The sequence below is a fragment of the Triticum aestivum genome, chromosome 2D, assembly GCF_018294505.1.
Source record: "Triticum aestivum cultivar Chinese Spring chromosome 2D, IWGSC CS RefSeq v2.1, whole genome shotgun sequence".
Lineage (NCBI taxonomy): Eukaryota > Viridiplantae > Streptophyta > Magnoliopsida > Poales > Poaceae > Triticum > Triticum aestivum.
In genome coordinates this window covers 267,562,667-267,581,041 of record NC_057799.1, presented here as the reverse complement: position 1 = coordinate 267,581,041, position 18,375 = coordinate 267,562,667, and positions in this window count along the sequence as shown.

The following is an 18,375-nucleotide window of genomic DNA, read 5'->3' as shown; positions in this document are numbered from 1 at the left end:
TAGTATATACCCGTGATCACCTCCTGAGTGATCACGGCCTGATAGTATAGCATGGCAGACGGACAAGAATGCAGGGCCACTGATGTAATACTAGCATCCTATACTAAGCATTTAGGATATCATGTAATGGTATCAACAATTGTAGCAACAATGACAGGTTATGCAACAGAATAGGAGCTCGAATCAACAACAGTAGCAAACCTAATGCAAGAATAAGAGAGAAGAGAGTGGGCGATATCTGGTTGATCAAGGGGCGTTTGCTTGCCTACTTGCTCTGGCAAGGAGGGTTCGTCGTCGATATAGTCGATCACAAGGGTATCGGCAGCGGTCTTGGGGTCTACCGGAAAGAAGTTACGGAGGGGAAACACAATAAATAACAGATCAATCAAAGCATCACAAAGCATAACATGGCAATACACGGTTCTAGGGGTGACGTAACGCAGTACTAGGTGCTACTGGCAAAGGGGGAAACATCCGAGAAGTGTTCCCAGTGTTTGGCATTTTTGGACAGATGAAACGGAGGACGACGGTTCCATGTTCGCTACGCTAGGGACGTGTGGCGGATGAACGGACTACGTATTCGGATTCATCCCGTCCTTATGAGCAACTTCCATGTACAAAGCATTTTCACCCGAGTTACGGATTATTTTATAATTTTTATGTTTTAATTCATTTCTGGAATTAACAGCATTAATTCAAATCAAAATATGTTTACTGCATCAGCATGACGTCGGTATGACGCGAGCGGTCAACATTGACCGTTGACTGGGTCAACTGACGCATGTGTCCCGTTTGTCATAGACACAGTTTAACTAAACAAAATTAATTAGCTAATTAGGTAGTCAGGGTAATTAAGCGGAATTAATTAGATTAATTAGTTAATTGATTAATTAACTTAATTATTAATTTTTATTTTCCTTATTTTTAACGTTCTCAGGGGCAGGGCCCCACTGGTCATTGACCTAGAGGGGCCTTAACGGGCGTGTGGGCAGCCAAGTGTAGGCAGGGGGAGCAGGGCGGCAGGGCCGGCGACCTAGCGCGGCCGAAGGGGTCGAGCGGGGGGGGGGGGCTGAGCGCAGTCGGCGCGACGTGGCAGCGTTAGGCGAAGCGGGGCAACAAGGGCCGGCGGCGAGCGGCGGCGATGCTGAGCAGCAGCAACAGTGGCTGGAGCGAGGCGACGCGGGCTTCCAGGGCGCGTGCGCCGACGGGGGAGTGAGCGGCGATGGGGAGGAGCAGGTCGGCGCGGGCAGAGCCGGCGATGGCCGCAGCGTGCGAGCGGCAGAGGTGGTGCGTGACGAGCGCGGCCGGGACGCGGGTAGGACGGGCCTGGGCGAGTCAGAGCGCGGTGACTACTCGGGCAGAGGAGCTACGGGCGCGGCAGCGGGCGTGCTCGAGCTCGAGAATAAGAGAGGGGGGAATGGAGGAGCTCACAGAGGCGGAGGACGAGCTCGGGACGTTGGAGGTCGAGCGGGGCGGCGAATCGAGCGACGGAAGTGGTAGCGGCCAAGGTTGGGGAAGACAACGGAGGCGACGGCGATGGCGCGACGTGGTCCGGCGAGGAGGACGGGGACGAGCGATAGGGACGGGGAGCGTCGGCGAGCAGCGACGATGGGCGACGGGCGACGTCGGGTCGGGGGAGCGAACGCAGGGGCGTAGGGATCGATCCCAATCCAGATCGGGATGGGGGAGTGAGGGAGAGAGGCTAGGGTTTCGGGTTGAGGGGGGTATGTGTAGGCCGGGGTGGGCCGGCCTGGTTGGACATGGCCCAGTTGAGCCGGGGTCTTTCTTCTTCTTCTTTTTTGTTTTGTTTTAACCTTTTACTTATTTTCCTATTATGTTTTCTTTTAGGCTCTAATTTATTTTCATTTATAAAAAGATAAAAGTAGTTCCTAATTGCGTATAACTAAATATACTACTGCCACATTAACTATGGCACCCAAATAAAATAATTTAGTATTTTATTAATTATAAAAGGCATTTATTTAATTTTAAGTTGTTGTTTTATTTATTTTAGTGCATTTAAATAATTTATAAAAATGTGGTTTCACTACCATAATCACCTATGATTTACTAGCTACATTTCAAACACTTTAGTTTTAATATTTGAAAACTTTTATTGTCTGACTTGATTTTGAATTTGAATTCGGAACAAGATTTGAATCATCGTGAAACTAACAAAAGTAATCATGGTGACGTGGCATCATTAGCATATGGTTACAATAGCTTAACTATCCGGGCGTCACAATTCTCCTCCACTACAAGAAATCTTGTCACGAGATTTAAGGGGTAGTGTAAGGGGGGAAAGACTAGGTGTTACGAAATTTCTAACGATTCTTCTTGATCTTGGTTGCTCTTCTCGAAGAGGTTGATCCATTATGTTGATGTATTCGCTTCTCTGCTTTAGGTCATCATGATGAATTCGTCATCCTTTCTTTGTGATCTTCATCGTACTTACGAAATGGATAGGGGGAAACTATAGGGAGAATGTCTGCAAGGACTGGTTTTCGGTAGTTACACTGGGAATGAGGCTCAATGTATCTCTCGAGTTGAAATTGAAGATGACATTAAGAGTAAGGTAAGAAGGTGCAATAAGAATTTTCAAGTGGATAGGCAATCGTTCGATGTCTAAAGTAGAGTGTGAAAAGGGCTCAGAGCAACCGGGAAGAATATTGTATCTGATACCAGGATAGATCTCTAGTATGGCAGCCTGTGAATTACATACGAGGCCATGCGTGAGGAATAACTTTGGAAACAGGGGGTGTACAGGAGAGTCAGGTTTCGATCCTGTGGAACTGTGGGTTATGGGCCCACCATGTGGTTTAAAAGTAGAAAGAGCGGTGACATCTTGCATGGTTAAAATAGCAAGGTATGTCAGAGGATAGCCCGTCAGTTATGTTGGCAACAACGTTGGTACCAAGGTCGAGGGATGAATATAACCATTTTCCTGCTCGTTGAACGAGGCGGACCAATAGGCAAAGTTCTCGTCCATCGGTGGTTATCGGAATGCCATCAACAAAAGCAACAGGGTCTTACTGACACGGTTGCTCACTAAGGTGTTTACATAAGCAGAAGAATATTATTGTAACACCCACGATGCGGCTATATCTCCCACGTGTCGAGGCACGACTTAGAGGCATAACCGCATTGTGGTTTTGTCGCAAGAAGGGTCATCTTCACACAATCCCATGTAATGAACAAGAATGGGATAAAGAGTTGGCTTACAATCGCCACTTCACACAATACATAAATAAATCATACATCAATCAGGGTACACACATAGGTCCGACTACGGAACCAAAATAAAAGAAGACAACCCCAAATGCTAGATCCCTGATCATCCCAACCGGGCTCCACTACTGATCAACAGGAACGAAACAACACAACGAACAAGATCTTCATCGAGCTCCCACTTGAGCTCGGTTGCGTCACCTGCACTGGTATCGTCGGCACCTGCAACTGTTTTGGTAGAATCTGTGAGTCACGAGGACTCAGCAATCTCACACCTGCGAGATCAAGACTATTTAAGCTTATGGGTAGGATAGGGTAATGAGGTGGAGCTGCAGAAAGCACTAAGCATATATGGTGGCTAACATACGCAAATAAGAGCGAGAAGATAAGCAACGGAACGGTCGTGAAGCTAGCAATGATCAAAAAGTGATCCTGAACCCCTACTTACGTCAAACATAACACAAGAACCGTGTTCACTTTCCGGACTCCGCCGAAAAGAGACCATCACGGCTACACACGCGGTTAATGTATTTTAATTAAGTCAAGTGTCAAGTTCTCTACAACCGGACATTAACAAATTCCCATCTGCCACATAACCGCGGGCACGGCTCTCGAAAGTTTATACCCTGCAGGGGTGTCCCAACTTAGCCCATTATAAGCTCTCACGGTCAACGAAGGATATTCCTTCTCCCGGGAAGACCCGATCAGTCTCGGAATCCCGGTTGCAAGACATTCCAACAATGGTAAAACAAGTCCAGCAAGACCACCCGAATGTGCCGACATATCCCGATAGGAGCTGCACATATCTCGTTCTCAGGGCACACCAGATGAGCAGTCCGTACAACTAAAACCAGGCCTCAAGTTTCCCCGAGGTGGCACTGCAAAGGGCTCTAGTTTGGACCAACACTCGGAGGAGCACTGGCCCCGGGGGTTAAAATAAAGATGACCCTTGAGTCTGCAGAACCCAAGGGAAAAAGGCTTAGGTAGGCAAATGGTAAAACCAAGGTTGGGCCTTGCTGGAGGAGTTTTATTCAAAGCGAATTGTCAAGGGGGTCCCATAAATCACCCAACCGCGTAAGGAACGCAAAATCAAGGAACATAACACCGGTATGACGGAAACTAGGGCGGCCAGAGTGGAACAAAACACCAGGCATAAGGCCGAGCCTTCCACCCTTTACCTAGTATATAGATGCATTAATTAAGATAAGAGATATTGTGATATCCCAACATATCCATGTTCCAACTTGGAACAAACTTCATCTTCACCTGCAACTAGCAACGCTATAAGAGGGGCTGAGCAAAAGCGGTAACTTAGCCAAACAACGGGTTGCTAGGAAGGTGGGTTAGAGGCTTGACATGGCAATATGGGAGGCATGATATAGCAAGTGGTAGGTAGCACGGCATAGCAATAGAGCGAACAACTAGCCAGCAAAGATAGAAGTGATTTCGAGGGTATGGTCATCTTGCCTGAGATCCCGCAAGGAAGAAGAACGAGTCCATGAAGAAGACGAACGGATGTAGTCGAACGAATGCTCACAACTCCGGAACGAAACCGAAGCTAACGAGAGAAGCAACCCAGAAAGAAACAAACAACATAGTAAACAACCATCACATAAACATGGCATGATGCACAATCAAGTATGATGCATGTCCGGTTTAATGAGCATGGCATGGCAAAGTGCAACAAACAACACTACAAATTAAGTGGAGCTCAATATGCAACGAGTTGCATATTAACGAAACACCACATCAATTATTTAGTTCTCTCTCGGTTATGTACCCAACAATATTAAATGTTGATTGAATATGGCAAGAGGTGAAGCATAAGTAAGCTAACTATTTAGGCAAGTTTAAATGAGGCCGGAAATAACAAACAACAATTCCGAAAAATCCCCATATGCATAAATAGCAATTTAAAGGAAACAACCATAAGAAACATTTGTAAATGTTGTTATCATGATGCGGATGACAATGCAAGTTTTTATGCAATTTAATGAAAATATTGACATGAGCATGTTATGAAGCATTTGTCACCGTGGTGGAAGAAAGGGGTGCCATGGCAACGAATCCGAAAATGATGCCACGACAACATATCGGTTCCGGTAGCTCATGGAGATACCGGTGCAAAAGGAAGCGTGGCGCGAGCGTGTCATGCAAGATGGTGGGGTGATCCCGGCAACCGGGTTCCCATGGGTCGATGCCATGGCAACGGGAACATGCAAGAAACATGTCAGGCACGTTGCAAACGCGAGCATTTCATGCAACATATGCATCCGTCCATGGGCGGTCGTTCTCGGCGGTATACCTTCGAAGCATACGTTTGGGGGCGGACGGTTCGAAGTGGAGGTAGTTGTTCACGGGTCGTCGTGGGAAGTAGTGGGACACGTGGCGGCGTAGTGGAAGTAGTTGTACATGGTAGCGACGGTAGTCGAACTTGACGAACCGGAGGGGTACACTTAAGTCGTCGTGGGAACTTGATGAATCCGAGGTCTTCGGGGTCGCCGTTAGTTGTACGTTTCATAGTGGAACTTGACGGATCTGAGGGCCCCGGCGTAGTGGTACACGCCCGTAGATGAACTTGATGGTTCGTCGTCATCCTGGAACTTGGCGTTCGGTGTGGTGGTCGTTCGGGCGCCGTATGTCGTGGTACTTGGCGGTCTTGATGATTCCAAGGGTCTCGGTGGAGGCCGTGGCACTCCCTGATGGCATCGAGGTGGTCTAGCAGCAGCAGCAAGGCGTCGGGGAGGTGATGGCCGCGGCAGAGGACGAAGTAGAGGAGCACCAGTGCGAGGTCGGGCTTGCGGGAGCGTGGAGCGACGGGAACAGCAGTGGACGAGGCGGAGGCGTCGCGTGGAGGAGAGTCGATGGGGCGGCGCTCGCCGGAGTCGGGGCCGAAGGGGACGGATCGAGGGGCTCCTCCGAGGGCGACGGAGCTGATGAGGCGGTGGCGCCGGGTAGACGAGGAGGCGAGCAAGGAGATCCTGGCACGGTGGCGAGCTTGAGGTGGTTGACGACGGAGAGGTGCAGGCGTGAGCAGGAGGAGGAGCAGAGGAGGGCAGCGGCGGCGCGCTTGCTGGACGGAGCAGGGGCGGCGGAGTGGAGCAGAGCAGCAGCTTAGAAGCCCGCCGCGGCTGGAGATGGTAGTGGTGCGGGAAGCCGGGCGCGGCGCCATGGGGAGGCGACGACGCGGAGGAGGGGAGGCGACGACGCGGAGGAGGGGAGGCTGCAGGGGCAGCGCTGGTCGTCGACGAGGGCGACGGGGAGGTCCAGTGGCGCGGCACCAAGGGCGGCGAGGAGGAGGTCGGGCGCGGGGTTCTCACGGTGGAGGCGGCGAGGGGATCGGGCGGAGGGAGCTTCTCTTCCTGGCTCGATGCGTGTGGGAGATCGAGAGGGTGAGGAGGACCTCGAGCAGAGGGAGATTGGGATCGGGGTCCTGGTGGCGCTGGAGGGAGATGGGATCGAGAGAAGGGAGGCTAGGGTTAGCAAGGGAGAGAGGCTGGGCTGGGCCTAACGGGCTGTGGGGAAGCAGGCCGGCCTGGGCTGTCTCTCTCCTCTCTCTCTCTCATACTTTCTTTAACCGAAAAGAAATAGAGAGAAGAAAAGAAAGAGAGGGGTTAGGGAAAGATTTTTTCGCATGGGGGTAATTTTCCCGGGCTCATAAAAAATGCGCTTGATCCAGGAAAAATAGAAGTGGCCTGATTGATAGACATAAATTCAAATGCATTTGAATTTAATTCAAATGATTTGAATAGGAAGTGAGGGTTGGGAAGGTCCAAAAATGTTTGGATTTTTGGTGGAGCTCCGGAAAGTGAAGAAAGAATTTAGGGCAGAGTTTGGAGACCCAACTTGAAGCAGAAAAGGCACGGAATTATTATGCAAGTGTGTTATGGTTAATTCCAAAGTTAATGGAATATTTTAATATAGCTCCCTAATAATATTGGGAGATTTTATATGTTATAAAGAGAAATCACCATGTGCATTTCCCTCGATTTAAATGGATCGAAGATCCATGCAATTTACTTGGTTGAGTTTTTAAAAATTAATGACATGATGGCATGATGACATGATGCAAAGAAAAAATAATAGAGCAAGCACAAAAGAAACACACGGTGATCACGAAAATATGGAAGTCTTCTGAAGCGTCGGTCTTGGGGCGTTACAACACTCCACCACTACAAGAGGATCTCGTCCCGAGATCTAGGATGGCACCAGAGAGAAAAGCGGAAGAGGAAGAGGTAAAACAAAGTTGCTTCTTTGACAAACGAGTGAAACCAAAGAACCTTGAGAGGTCGCAAAGCTTGAAGAAATGACACGACGGAGGTGAACAAAATTTAAAACACTCCGTCCAGCAAGAGGAACAAGGAACGTTACAAGAACCTTGTAGGTTGAAAGACAAACAAAAATGGTTACGATGGACAAGAAGTACATGCAAGCACTCCGGTTGAAACGAGATGTATAAGGAACGATAAAGATCAATTAGGACAACACTCCGACTGTAAATGGAAGGAATTGAACATGATCTTGACAAGATGAGATGATACTCGATGAAATTAACAACACATTGCCTCCGGAACTAATGAAAGAATGGCACAAGGGGTAAGAAAGATTTCAGACAGCACTCCGGTTGAGGAAGGAGACAAAACTTGATAAGATGAGAGAACTCGAATGAAAACACGACACTCCGGCTAAACGGATAAGAAAGGAAAAATTACATGATCTTGACAAAACAAGATGATTGGTCGAAGAGAGCAACATCACAAAGCCTCCGGAAATAATGCATGATAGTTAGATAGTTGGAGTGAATAGAACGAAGAATGAAACCAACATCTCCTACCATAAATGAATTTTAAAGAGCATCCTTACGAAGTAGGATTGAACGGAGTTGTTGGAAAATCAACAACGAAAAGACGCTTGTTGTGGGCTTATGGAAAACATCCAACTTTTGAGGTTATAACCAGCCACTAGCGGTATCAATTAATTTGATTGAGAACACCAAAGACATGAAAAACTTCTTCCACCACGATGATAAAGAGCAAGCTTGGGTCATTGATAAGCACCACAATAGCAACATTCCTTAGAGAAGGCTTTAGGTGAAACATGACACAAGATAACTCCAAGGAAGATATTGGTGGATTTAAAATATCTCATTCTTGACAACATGTGAATCATGAAACACGAACTCAAATTGTCAAGAATGACATAACACCACCTCAAAAGATAAGGTAGGAAGAATTGCACTTCGGAATGCAAGATGAAGAATACTTGAACTCCTCAAAACAAGACATGTGTTGAACACCATGTTTATTTCACAGTATAGTTAGGCGAAACATAACTTCGAGAGAAATATTGAAGAACACTTGAAGAATGAAAAGAATCCTTGACGAAGCACCATGTAGAGCCTCCATGAAGAACTCCGGTAATAAAAGAATGATCAAACGAAAGGGAAAGTTGAAAAGAACTCCGGGAGAAGCCTTGCAATGATTAGATGAAGCTTTGAAATGATATAATCGATAAAACTTGGAACTCCAGAAAGAAAAGATGAACAACTGAAATCAAGAATTTTGATGAACCTCTGGAAAGAAAAGATGGACAACATATAACTGAGATATGGATATCACGAACAAACTCCGGTTGAAAGAATTAAATACGTGGATAAAACAAGAACAAGAATTATGTTATGCGTATCCTTCACCAATATAAATTCATGACAAGCAACGGATTTGGCATACTACTTATTCCCGTATAAAGGATTAAGAGAGATATAGCGCAAGCTTGAATAAGGTCTTCCACAAATCGTCGGTAGGATTTGAAAGAACGAATGAGTTGATACGATAACGAAGGAAGTGAAATCTTGAACGAACCACCGTAAGAATTGGAAATGAAAGTAGCAAAGGCGCAATTCACCGGGAAGAATTAGAAAACGAATAAAGATACTTGACAGAATTTAGATACAAGTGAACGAAGAGATCACGAACTGATTAGAGGATATTTGAGTGATGCACCGGTATGATTTGGAGAATGAGAGCTGAAAGCTTGAATGAATAATTCTGAGATGATGGGCTCCGAAGAATCAAACTGAAAAGACTTCTAAAATGCTCCGGGTGGGTGAAAAGAATTCTCACAATCGAAAACAATTATGAGAGGATGGCATCAAGCTATAACCATGAATCTTGAAGAGAATGGAGCAAGATTTAAGAGAAACTCTTCTTCGGTCTTCAAATGTTGAGAATGATGATGCGAAACACCACCATGAATTGTTGAGATACTCCGGGATGAAAAATTAGAAAGGTTGAACCAACGATGAAAAGAATTTGAATTATCTTGGAGAAAGACATATGACTACTTACGTCAAACTTTGCAATGAATTTGAGAATAACTCCGAAAAAATTAGAAGAGTCGGGTAAGATCCTGGGAAAAGACCTGTGGGTTAGGGCCCACTCAAAAGATACACCGTTGAATGATTGAAAGAAAAATTGCGCCGGTTGAATTAAATGGCTTGAATGAGGTAACAACCTCGAAATAGTTAGAACGGATTAGGAATGAAAACATGAATCTCCTGAGGCATCTTCAGCACTCCGGAACAAATGAATGGCGAGAAGTGGATGATTAAGAGGTACACCGGCATGAGAAAGCATTTGAAACAAGGAAAGGAATGTGACCAACATTGAAGGCTTGAATTCAGTCCACCGGACAAGAAAAAGAATGAAGAATGATAAACTTGAAGAACATCTTCATGAGAACCACCGGGTAAGAACATTGATTGAAAAGAATGAAGGGACTTCACATGAATAAAATGGATACTTGGTTAAGAAATCTGAGTCCTTCAAGAAAAGGGTGGGAGGGCGGGAAAAACAAAGGCAACTTAGGATGAATGAAACAGACATCATTGAGAGAACTTAGAATTGATCTTGCGGATGGGGAGAATGATGGGATCATCTTGAAGAGAAGCACGCCGGTTGGAAAAGAATTAACATGACGACCTCGATGATCAAGAAGGACTAGTATTCACATAGCAATATGAGAACACCGTTTAGGAAAGGTATGGATTAAACATTTGACTTCGAAGCAACTCGAATACCACAAAACAAAGGATTTGGCTTGCGGAATAAGCCGGAACAAACATATGATAGAGATTTCGTCCGAAGTTTTCGTGGTGGGGCCCACACGGGCTCGATCGTACAGCACCATCATGTACAAGGCAGTGCACATGACATACGAAGCGTCCCCGAGTCGGCATAGCCAAGGACTCTTTAAGACACTACGAGACCACTGTAAAACCAACTGTGGAAAGGCGGACCACTAGATGTCTAACCCCAATCTCATATCATGCATCTGTCGGAAAGATATCCTAGGAGTTACTTGAATTCCCACTTATAAACTCCCAAAACTTTCTGGTTATGCAATCATGTGTTGGGGATACAGGGGACACAAAATATATCACCCAAACTAACAATACCTAGATCCAGCTGTATCCATCCTTCAACACATAACCAAGAAACCTTCGGAAATCATTTACCTCAACCTTCGAAAAGCATCCGTTATACGAGTTATGGCAATACTCCCGAACTCCCGCCCCAGTACTGGGTGGCGTCGAGGTGATCTCACCAACAACTGCATAAAAGAGATTTTCGATGTCGGCGAAACTCAGGTATTCCAGAACTGCAACGATAAAATTGTGACGACAACACCTCGGAGCTCAACTCCCCGGGACACTGCCACAACCCCTAAATGTCAGGAGGCACCAAGAACAATGTTCTCGTCACAAAACCATCGGAACGATTCTAAGATACCCGCGTGATCCTAAAATATTTTTTTAGTGAAATTTGAGGAGAGAAAAGTCAAAACTTCTACGTCAGGAGGCCTCACCAGAGCGACGAAGGGACTGAGGAGTAAAAATAATCCTACTCTCCGATATATATAATCCTAAGACTCAAAACATTTTTGTTCTAGACTCAACAACGACAGTGATTCGATCAAGCAGGGGGCTCCTAAGTCGGGGATGGCTCTGATTACCAACTTGTAACACCCACGATGCGGCTATATCTCCCACGTGTCGAGGCACGACTTAGAGGCATAATCGCATTGTGGTTTTGTCGCAAGAAGGGTCATCTTCACACAATCCCATGTAATGAACAAGAATGGGATAAAGAGTTGGCTTACAATCGCCACTTCACACAATACATAAATAAATCATACATCAATCAAGGTACACACATAGGTCCGACTACGGAACCAAAATAAAAGAAGACAACCCCAAATGCTAGATCCCTGATCGTCCCAACTGGGCTCCACTACTGATCAACAGGAACGAAACAACACAACGAACAAGATCTTCATCGAGCTCCCACTTAAGCTCGGTTGCGTCACCTGCACTAGTATCGTCGGCACCTGCAACTGTTTTGGTAGAATCTGTGAGTCACGAGGACTCAGCAATCTCACACCCGCGAGATCAAGACTATTTAAGCTTATGGGTAGGATAGGGTAATGAGGTGGAGCTGCAGCAAGCACTAAGCATATATGGTGGCTAACATACGCAAATAAGAGCGAGAAGAGAAGCAACGGAACGGTCGTGAAGCTAGCAATGATCAAGAAGTGATCCTGAACCCTACTTACGTCAAACATAACACAAGAACCGTGTTCACTTCCCGGACTCCGCCGAAAAGAGACCATCACGGCTACACACGCGGTTGATGTATTTTAATTAAGTCAAGTGTCAAGTTCTCTACAACCGGACATTAACAAATTCCCATCTGCCACATAACCGCGGGCACGGCTCTCGAAAGTTTATACCCTGCAGGGGTGTCCCAACTTAGCCCATTATAAGCTCTCACGGTCAACGAAGGATATTCCTTCTCTCGGGAAGGCACGATCAGTCTCGGAATCCTGGTTACAAGACATTTCTACAATGGTAAAACAAGTCCAGCAAGACCACCCGAATGTGCCGACAAATCCCGATAGGAGCTGCACATATCTCGTTCTCAGGGCACATCGGATGAGCAGTCCGTACAACTAAAACCAGGCCTCAAGTTTCCCCGAGGTGGCGCTGCAAAGGTCTCTAGTTTGGACCAACACTCGGAGGAGCACTGGCCCGGTGGGGTTAAAATAAAGATGACCCTTGAGTCTGCAGAACCCAAGGGAAAAAGGCTTAGGTAGGCAAATGGTAAAACCAAGGTTGGGCCTTGCTGGAGGAGTTTTATTCAAAGCGAACTGTCAAGGGGGTCCCATAAATCACCCAACCGCGTAAGGAACGCAAAATCAAGGAACATAACACCGGTATGACAAAAACTAGGGCGGCAAGAGTGGAACAAAACACCAGGCATAAGGCCGAGCCTTCCACCCTTTACCAAGTATATAGATGCATTAATTAAGAGAAGAGATATTGTGATATCCCAACATATCCATGTTCGAACTTGGAACAAACTTCATCTTCACCTGCAACTAGCAACGCTATAAGAGGGGCTGAGCAAAAGCGGTAACTCAGCCAAACAACGGTTTGCTAGGAAGGTGGGTTAGAGGCTTGACATGGCAATATGGGAGGCATGATATAGCAAGTGGTAGGTAGCGCGGCATAGCAATAGAGCGAACAACTAGCCAGCAAAGATAGAAGTGATTTCGAGGGTATGGTCATCTTGCCTGAGATCCCGCAAGGAAGAAGAACGAGTCCATGAAGAAGACAAACGGATGTAGTCGAACGAATCCTCACAACTTCGGAACGAAACCGAAGCTAACGAGAGAAGCAACCCGGAAAGAAACAAACAGCATAGTAAACAACCATCACATAAACATGGCATGATGCACAATCAAGTATGATGCATGTCCGATTTAATGAGCATGGCATGGCAAAGTGCAACAAACAACACTACAAATTAAGTGGAGCTCAATATGCAACGAGTTGCATATTGACGAAACACCACATCAATTATTTAGTTCTCTCTCGGTTATGTATCCAACAATATTAAATGTTGATTTAACATGGCAAGAGGTGAAGCATAAGTAAGCAAACTATTTAGGAAAGTTTAAATGAGGCCGGAAATAACAAACAACAATTCCGGAAAATCCCCATATGCATAAATAGCTATTTAAAGGAAACAACCATAAGAAACATTTTTAAATGTTGTTATCATGATGCGGATGACAATGCAAGTTTTTATGCAATTTAATGAAAATATTGACATGAGCATGTTATGAAGCATTTGTCACCGTGGTGGAAGAAAGGGGTGCCACGGCAACGAATCCGAAAATGATGCCACGACAACATATCGGTTCCGGTAGCTCATGGAGATACCTGTGCAAAAGGAAGCATGGCGTGAGCGTGTCATGCAAGATGGTGGGGTGATCCCGGCAACTGGGTTCCCATGGGTCGATGCCATGGCAACGGGAACATGCAAGAAACACGTCAGACACGTTGCAAACGCGAGCATTTCATGCAACATATGCATTCGTCCACGGGCGATCGTTCTCGGCGGTATACCTTCGAGGCATACGTTTCGGGGCGGACGGCTCGAAGTGGAGGTAGTTGTTCACGGGTCGTCGTGGGAAGTAGTGGCACATGTGGCGGCGTAGTGGAAGTAGTTGTACATGGTAGCGACGGTAGTCGAACTTGACGAACCGGAGGGGTACACTTAAGTCGTCGTGGGAACTTGATGAATCCGAGGTCTTCGGGGTCGACGTTAGGTTTACGTTTCATAGCGGAACTTGACGGATCCGAGGGCTCCGGCGTAGTGGTACACGCCTGTAGATGAACTTGACGGGTCGTCGTCATCCTGGAACTTGGCGTTCGGTGCGGTGGTCGTTCGGGCGCCGTATGTCGTGGTACTTGGCGGTCTTGATGATTCCAAGGGTCTCGGTGGAGGCCATGGCACTCCCTGATGGCACCGAGGTGGTCTAGCAGCAGCAGCAAGGGCGTCGGGGAAGTGATGGCCGCGGCAGAGGACGAAGCAGAGGAGCAGCAGTGCAAGGTCGGGCTTGCGGGCGGGTGGAGCGACGGGAACAGCAGTGGACGACGCAGAGGCGTCGCGTGGAGGAGAGTCGATGGGGCGGCGCTCGCCGGAGTCGGGGCCGAAGGGGACGGATCGAGGGGCTCCTCCCCTGGCGACAGAGTTGACGAGGCGGTGGTGCCGGGTAGACGAGGAGGCGGGCGAGGAGGTCCTGGCATGGTGGCGAGCTTGAGGTGGCTGACGACGGAGAGGTGCAGGCGCGAGCAGGAGGCGGAGCAGAGGAGGGCAGCGGCGGCGCGCTTGCTGGACGGAGCAGGGGCGGCGGAGTGGAGCAGAGCAGCAGCTTAGAAGCCCGCCGCGGCTGGAGATGGTAGTGGTGCGGGAAGCCGAGCGCGGCGCCATGGGGAGGCGACGACATGGAGGAGGGGAGGCTGCAGGGGCAGCGCTGGTCGTCGACGAGGGCGACGGGGAGGTCCAGTGGCGCGGCACCAAGGGTGGCGAGGAGGAGGTCGGGCGCGGGGTTCTCACGGTGGAGGCGGCGAGGGGATCGGGCGCAGGGAGCTTCTCTTTCCTGGCTCGATGCGTGTGGGAGATCGAGAGGGTGAGGAGGAGATCGAGCAGAGGGAGATTGGGATCGGGGTCCTGGCGGCGCTGGAGGGAGATGGGATCGAGAGAAGGGAGGCTAGGGTTAGCGAGGGAGAGAGGCTGGGTTGGGCCTAACGGGCTGTGGGGAAGCAGGCCGGCCTGGGCTGTCTCTCTCCTCTCTCTCTCTCATACTTTCTTTAACCGAAAAGAAATAGAGAGAAGAAAAGAAAGAGAGGGGTTAGGGAAAGATTTTTTCGCATGGGGGTAATTTTCCCGGGTTCATAAAAAATGCGCTTGATCCAGGAAAAATAGAAGTGGCCTGACTGATAGACATAAATTCAAATGCATTTGAATTTAATTCAAATGATTTGAATAGGAAGTGAGGGTTGGGAAGGTCCAAAAATGTTTGGATTTTTGGTGGAGCTCCGGAAAGTGAAGAAAGAATTTAGGGCAGAGTCTGGAGACCCAACTTGAAGCAGAAAAGGCACGAAATTATTATGCAAGTGTGTTATGGTTAATTCCAAAGTTAATGGAATATTTTAATATAGCTCCCTAATAATATTGGGAGATTTTATATGTTATAAAGAGAAATCACCATGTGCATTTCCCTCGATTTAAATGGATCGAAGATCCATGCAATTTACTTGGTTGAGTTTTTAAAAATTAATGACATGATGGCATGATGACATGATGCAAAGAAAAAATAATGGAGCAAGCACAAAAGAAACACACGGTGATCACGAAAATATGGAAGTCTTCTGAAGCGTCGGTCTTGGGGCGTTACAACACTCCACCACTACAAGAGGATCTCGTCCCGAGATCTAGGATGGCACCAGAGAGAAAAGCGGATGAGGAAGAGGTAAAACAAAGTTGCTTCTTTGACAAACGAGTGAAACCAAAGAACCTTGAGAGGTCGCAAAGCTTGAAGAAATGACACGACGAAGGTGAACAAAATTTAAAACACTCCATTCAGCAAGAGGAACAAGGAACGTTACAAGAACCTTGTAGGTTGAAAGACAAACAAAAATGGTTACGATGGACAAGAAGTACATGCAAGCACTCCAGTTGAAACGAGATGTATAAGGAACGATAAAGATCAATTAGGACAGCACCCCGACTGTAAATGGAAGGAATTGAACATGATCTTGACAAGATGAGATGATACTCGATGAAATTAACAACACATTGCCTCCGGAACTAATGAAAGAATGGCACAAGGGGTAAGAAAGATTTCAGACAGCACTCCGGTTGAGGAAGGAGACAAAACTTGATAAGATGAGAGAACTCGAATGAAAACACGACACTCCGGCTAAACGGATAAAAAAGGAAAAATTACATGATCTTGACAAAACAAGATGATTGGTCGAAGAGAGCAACATCACAAAGCCTCCGGAAACAATGCATGATAGTTAGATAGTTGGAGTGAATAGAACGAAGAATGAAACCAACATCTCCTACCGTAAATGAATTTTAAAGAGCATCCTTACGAAGTAGGATTGAATGGAGTTGTTGGAAAATCAACAACGAAAAGACGCTTGTTGTGGGCTTATGGAAAACATCCAACTTTTGAGGTTATAACCAGCCACTAGCGGTATCAATTAATTTGATTGAGAAGACCAAAGAGATGAAAAACTTCTTCCACCAAGATGATAAAGAGCAAGCTTGGGTCATTGATAAGCACCACAATAGCAACATTCCTTAGAGAAGGCTTTAGGTGAAACATGACACAAGATAACTCCAAGGAAGATATTGGTGGATTTAAAATATCTCATTCTTGACAACATGTGAATCATGAAACACGAACTCAAATTGTCAAGAATGACATAACACCACCTCAAAAGATAAGGTAGGAAGAATTGCACTTCGGAATGCAAGATGAAGAATACTTGAACTCCTCAAAACAAGACATGTGTTGAACACCATGTTTATTTCACAGTATAGTTAGGCGAAACATAACTTCGAGAGAAATATTGAAGAACACTTGAAGAATGAAAAGAATCCTTGACGAAGCACCATGTAGAGCCTCCATGAAGAACTCCGGTAATAAAAGAATGATCAAACGAAAGGGAAAGTTGAAAAGAACTCCGGGAGAAGCCTTGCAATGATTAGATGAAGCTTTGAAATGATATAATCGATAAAACTTGGAACTCCGGAAAGAAAAGATGAACAACTGAAATCAAGAATTTTGATGAACCTCTGGAAAGAAAAGATGGACAACATATAACTGAGATATTGATATCACGAACAAACTCCGGTTGAAAGAATTAAATACTTGGATAAAACAAGAACAAGAATTATGTTATGCGTATCCTTCACCAATATAAATTGATGACAAGCAACGGATTTGGCATACTACTTATTCCCGTATAAAGGATTAAGAGACATATAGCGCAAACTTGAATAAGGTCTTCCACAAATCGTCGGTAGGATTTGAAAGAACGAATGAGTTGATACGATAACGAAGGAAGTGAAATCTTGAACGAACCACCGTAAGAATTGGAAATGAAAGTAGCAAAGGCGCAATTCACCGGGAAGAATTAGAAAACGAATAAAGATACTTGACAGAATTTAGATACAAGTGAACGAAGAGATCACGAACTGATTAGAGGATATTTGAGTGATGCACCGGTATGATTTGGAGAATGAGAGCTGAAAGCTTGAATGAATAATTCTGAGATGATGGGCTCCGAAGAATCAAACTGAAAAGACTTCTAAAATGCTCCGGGTGGGTGAAAAGAATTCTCACAATCGAAAACAATTATGAGAGGATGGCATCAAGCTATAACCATGAATCTTGAAGAGAATGGAGCAAGATTTAAGAGAAACTCTTCTTCGGTCTTCAAATGTTGAGAATGATGATGCGAAACACCACCATGAATTGTTGAGATACTCCGGGATGAAAAATTAGAAAGGTTGAACCAACGATGAAAAGAATTTGAATTATCTTGGAGAAAGACATATGACTACTTACGTCAAACTTTGCAATGAATTTGAGAATAACTCCGAAAAAAGTAGAAGAGTCAGGTAAGATCCTGGGAAAAGACCTGTGGGTTAGGGCCCACTCAGAAGATGCACCGTTGAATGATTGAAAGAAAAATTGCGCTAGTTGAATTAAATGGCTTGAATGAGGTAACAACCTCGAAATAGTTAGAACGGATTAGGAATGAAAACATGAATCTCCTGAGGCATCTTCAGCACTCCGGAACAAATGAATGGCGAGAAGTGGATGATTAAGAGGTACATCGGCATGTGAAAGCATTTGAAACAAGGAAAGGAATGTGACCAACATTGAAGGCTTGAATTTAGTCCACCGGAGAAGAAAAAGAATGAAGAATGATAAACTTGAAGAACATCTTCATGAGAACCACCGGGTAAGAACATTGATTGAAAAGAATGAAGGGACTTCACATGAATAAAATGGATACTTGGTTAAGAAATCTAAGTCCTTGAAGAAAAGGGTGGGAGGGCGGGAAAAACAAAGGCAACTTAGGATGAATGAAACAGACATCATTGAGAGAACTTAGAATTGATCTTGCGGATGGGGAGAATGATGGGATCATCTTGAAGAGAAGCACGCCGGTTGAAAAAGAATTAACATGACGACCTCGATGATCAAGAAGGACTA